Here is a 5,597-nt window from a genome sequence, read left to right on the forward strand (position 1 = left end):
CATTGGATGTACGTGGGCCATAGTCCAGTTCTGGATATTTCTGGGGAAAACTGTATTGCAAAAATGCCTATTCAGAAAATTAATAAATGATCATATTGAAGAGTTGAACAAAAAAGCTGCAAACTGAGTAATTTTGTAAACTTAGTGCAATAAGAAAACTATTAATTTATTTAACAATCCAATGAAAATGAATACTTGTGAGTGTGGAATTGAGTATAAAGACAATGTATAATTTCATTATTTTCATTACAGCTTGTGAGGCCAATAAAAGAGAAAGAGCGATCTAACGAGGTAAGACAACGTTCAGCAAAACTCATCAGCTGTTTTCAGACACCTTTGAGAAGAGCTGCTGTTGTGCTTGAAAGTTTAGTATTATCTGCAGCACAATTTTAATCTCATTTTAAACTTTCTCTTTCTCTCCATCTTTGCTGAATAATGCAAAATAAAGATACTGCTACACTGTAAGTAATTACTCTGAAATGTAACACCTTTTAGGTGCGCACAGTGATTGGGATATTTGGCCAAGGATGAAAACAATGATCTGATTGCTTGCATACTTACACTGGTATGCACAAGTCTGATGGATTAAAGGATTTTCTGAGGCCAGAACTAGTATTCATATTTAGTCACTCTTTGTTTTTGAGTCAAGCTTTGTTTTTAGCATTTGAGCTAAATCTGATGGTTTCAACAGCTTTATAAAAACTTTCAAGATATTTAAATGGTCTTTTTTTTTCAATTGTCAGCAAATCTAGAAGACTAAATTTCTGATACTGAAGAGTACATTATTGTAACAACAAACATCTATGAAGATTTTTGCAAATTTTAACTGATGCATGTTTAGACATTTTTTTTCTGTGGTAGAAATAAAATCAGTAGGGTAGTGAATATATTCTGATTTCTGAAGTAGTCTTTACTACTGAGTAGTCTCAGTATTTTTTATAGAACTTTCAACTTTGTATATTGTATTAAGTTTATGCAAACTTAAAAAAAGCTCAGAATAAACCTCTTTGCAATCAGTTAATGGCAGTGCATGTGAAAATAAGGTATTTCTCCATGCTACTTTGAAACATGGTATGGGAGCATTTCTAAAAAGATTTCTAATGAAAAAACATATTCAGTTTCCTTCCTTCAGTGAACTGTTGTTGTAACACTGTATCTGTAAAAATAATTGTTGATACTTAAGGGAACTTTTTCTGACAGTGATATATTTGAAAATCATAACTGATTGCTGCACAGCAGTAGCTTCACTGTTCTGCAATGATGCTTTTAAAAGAGCTCTTTTAGTCTCTACGCAAGAAATTGTATACAATAACAAATAATGAAACACACTACTAATTATCTCCTGGTAGCAAGCAAAGAAAAATCAAATAGAAAAGCAAAAAGAAAGACCTCAGATTTGAAATATTCCAGATGGATTTAGAACAGGTCTGGGTAGGTCTTCTGCTATAGGGTAAATTTGTTTTATTTTGAATCTTTGTTCAGAAAGATTAAACATTTTCAGTTAGTTTGTGTTTTCCTAAGTATCCCTCCTTTTCCTTTGGCTCCTCCAAAACAGGAAGGATGCTAGTTAAAATAAGGATTAAAAAAAAAAACCCAACTAAATATTGTTTATGAGCATGGCTTTAATTCTTATTTCAAAGCAAGTCTGTTAGTGCTGTCATTATAATAGTTTCTGACAGTACATTTTGTGCAAGGACAAACTTTTTTTGATATTCCAAATTCAGTATGGCTTAAAAATGGAAAGGAGAGGACCTGCACGGAGTCTCCTCTGAAGCTTTAAGGTTGGGATTCCACAACTATCATTCAGAACTTAAAGTTGAACGAAGAGAACAAAAGTATCTGTTTTTATTTTTCACCTTTCAGTACTTCATATTTCAACATAAAAATTCTTTTAGGTCTTCAGCAGAGGGAAGATTAGAATGAGTAATCTGGTGTAAGGAAGAAATAATTAAGGTTTCTCATAGATATGAGATGATGATTAAGAAAATCCTTCTTCTTCCTTTCCAAGTCATGTTTAGTACTGTTTAGAATTAAATGAAGCACAACTCTTGGCCAAAGAATTTTCACTCTTGTACTAAAATAAAGCAATTTCTTAAAATCCTATCACTTTTTGTATTTTTTTTTTCTAGCCGTTGCTTATTTTAGCATAATCAGATGCCACATTTAGTCCAGGCCCCTTTTTAGATTTTAATAATTTTAGATTATTCCTAACTAATCCCAAGAGTGTAGCTTCTGTCTGTGTGGAACATCTGCTTCATATGTGTGTACGCTTGTCTTAGGCTGCTTCCAGTAACGCACGGAACGCAGTGACCTTTCAGGAGAGCAGCCCGCAGAGTTTCAGTATGGGCCTGCTGCTGCTCTTCAGTTAAAAACCTTAACCAGTTAAGCTCCCAGAAGGGTATTCATTTTAAATGTTACATTTTTGTAGACAAACTTAAGAGGGGTATTTGTAACAAAACATGCTGTATTAGTTAGTTAGATTTCAGTAGGTTTTGGTTGTCTTCATACCTAAAGTAAGTAACAACAGTAAGGACCAAAAGGTTGGGTGCTTTTCAGAAAACTGCCTCTATAAAATGTTATACTAATTGCTACTGATAGCCGAGTTAGCAGGAATTTCAGCAAATAACATGCAGAGGACATTCAAAAACTTTCTGAAAGGTTCTTATGCTCTGCTTTATGAAATCTGTTAGGCAGCCTTGACACAAACTGTGAATCTGATCCTGATTTTCAGGCATTTGAAAGGCCCCCCCAGAATGACATATCTCTAACACTTTATCCTTTCCTTTATTTTTTTTTCTAGCGTATATTAAGTACACTTCAGAAGAAACCACATTTGTGTCCTTCATGGTGGGTTTAGGTAGCAGTTACACGAGATCAGATGCTGTTATGTGTAATGAAGTGTGAAGATGACAAGACAGATAAACCCGAGGCGTTTGAGCCTGATCGCCTCCTCCACTGCACGTTACGGGTTTCGTTCTCCAGACACAAATGCTACCTTGGAGTTGAAGTTGCACTAGACAAGCATACACAAGTAAGTATAACCAAGCTTTATTCACTTACCTTTCTATTAATGAGTTAAAAGATGAATTAATTGCCTGTGGAATAAGCACAGAAACAGTTGTTTATCTTCTTCCATGTTAGCTGGAAGGACTGCTTCTGATGATGAAATAGTAAACTAGATTAATACTGATTGCTTTTAGTACTTTATTACTTGACTGGTACATGTAGTGCTATATGTTGGAATTGCTAGTTGTATCATAACAAAATATTGGTATTCTTATAGCTTCCTTCTATTATTAAATGTCTTTAAAACTGTATGTAGAATGATGTATATTAGTTCTAAAAACTGTGATATGAATGATAAGGTGATGGGCTTTTGAAACCCGAACTGCAAGGCTCTATCGGAGAGGCTAGATGAGACTAAATAAAAATTTACAAATTTTATTGCTACTAGTAAAAAAAAAAAAAAAAAGAGAGAGAGAGAAAAAAAAAGGTAGCTTCTGTTAAATTAGTTTCTTCACTACAAAAACACAGCATTGATGCAAAACTTATTAGCAGTGTTTTGTTAAAGCCAGTGGAGGGCAGGCTTGAACTGGAAGCTATTTTGGTTACTCTCAACTACATGAATTTAGAGTACCAGATAATCCATCGAGCTCAATGCTGATGGCAGTCTCACCAGCCTTCTACTCGTCTGATTATACTTGTGCAGTATAAAAGCTTCTTCGTAATTGCTGCTTTGAGAAAATGAGTGTTTTGCTATGTCACAGTAAGAACAGTGAATGTTTAAATAAAGATGCTAATATGGAAGTGAATGAGTCAGTGTGTTAACAACTGCATGTTATTCAAAGGAGAAGGTCCACAGTGCTTAATCATTTATCATATATAACTTAAAACACTTTGTAAAAACTAGTGAATATCACTGTGCCCATTTTATAGATGAAGAAATGGAGGACTAGAGAGTTAGACTGATAAGTTATCTATCTCGATGACCTGCAGAGGCAAGAACAAAACTCAGATTTCTGAGATCTAGACCAATATTCAAGCATATATTTTGCATAAATAACCTGTGATAGACCTGACTGTCACATGTTATGGAAATGATGACTAGCAGCCCAAATTGCTGCATCTGAGAAGCATACACCAGTGAAATCGATAAGGCCATAGAGCTCAGGAAACTGCTGGCTAATCCTGTTCTGAAATGAGAATATTCTCCTTAAGAAGTTGGGTGAGCATTAGATCAGATGACCAAGGATCTTCCTTAAAGCAGTGTTTTTTTATTAAAGCAAATATTCTGCCTTGTGTGTATTTGTCATTCTTTAAGTACCACTCATCAAGGAATGAAAAACCTCTCTTTGCAGACCTTTAAAACCATTCTGATCACAGTGGGAAGGGTAGGGTTAACAAATCGATTTGCATGCAGGCGAAGGATTAAGATCCCCTAATAGACTGTTCTCCCTTCCCCTCATCTTTAATTACTGGGATTTCAAATTACAACAGGAACATTGGGCTTCTTGCAAATGGAAAGGTACCGAGGCCACCTTATTTACTGTACTTATTGTCTGTAGCACTCATGGGATTCATGTGACTCATCATTAAATACCCTCCTTCACTGACATGAATTTGAATAGCTAAATATGGCTAGTGTAGTTCTGTTTTATAATATATTCTGTTTTCTTTCTATATTGCTTACAAATTCTGTACATTCTAACAGCTTTTTAAATTATAAAAACACTATAATTTTTATGCATAAGCTCTAGTCTAAATTGTTCTTTCTGTTTCTGTGAAAGACTGGAGATACATCGTTATGCCTGAATAGCATGACTTCCGTGCTGATCCTTCTTATGCCGGTTTTAGCTGGTGTATCTTCTCTTGCCCTTGTACCCACCTCTCCCTTTTATTTACTCATAGACAAGATTTTACGGACTGGGTCTGACACTGGTGCACTAGTTGTGTCCAAAGAAGGCAGTACGTTTGGCTGGGTTTTGCCTGCCTTGTTGCAGCCCTGTCTACCTTATTCTCAGTACAAATCAAGTCTTAGGAGACTAAGGAAACATTTGCCAAAATAATAGAGAGAGAGAGGGAGAGAAAAGGGAGATTTTTCTCCAATGTGAAAGGCAATTCCTAACACTGTGATGCTGCCTATCAGATTCCATGCTCCAAAAGCATAGAGACACTAGTGACTCACATGGGTTTTTTTTCCAATCCATTTATTAATTTATTTTTCCTGCACTTGTTCTGGGAAAGAGGTTTAACAGTGTAGATGGAACACTATCTGACTTTAATTAAATGTCTTTTTAATGTAGTCATCTTCAACTGGTTTAATATCAACCACAGTCTAGTTTTCACATCATTTTCTTTCTCATACGGATCCAAAGTTGTAATTTCTATTTAATCAAGAACTGTGATCTGGAATCCAGTAATGAATCTACAGTTTTAGGAAATTGTAGTAGAAATATTAAGGCAAGTAAAGAGACGGGGATGTGCATAAGCACTACAAGGAACAGTAGAATAGTTAGCAAAAAGAATGGCCTGCACTGGTAACAGAGGAGACCATTCCCAGCAGTAAGTTGAGGAACTGTTCTGCTTATGTCAAGACC

The 5,597-nt window shown here is 35.2% G+C and overlaps 1 non-coding gene across 1 annotated transcript; it reads left to right on the plus strand.

The window, feature by feature from the left end:
- The first annotated feature begins 518 nt into the window (after positions 1–518).
- Positions 519–606, plus strand: LOC148595753 (small nucleolar RNA SNORD93). The gene has a single exon (XR_015913085.1). It is a non-coding gene; the product is annotated as a small nucleolar RNA SNORD93 (small nucleolar RNA).
- Positions 607–5,597: the final 4,991 nt, after the last annotated feature.

This window comes from Tinamus guttatus, unplaced genomic scaffold (assembly GCF_059628265.1).
Source record: "Tinamus guttatus ecotype Peru unplaced genomic scaffold, ASM5962826v1 Tinamus_guttatus_pri_ptg000067l, whole genome shotgun sequence".
In the NCBI taxonomy this organism is placed as follows: Eukaryota; Metazoa; Chordata; class Aves; order Tinamiformes; family Tinamidae; genus Tinamus; species Tinamus guttatus.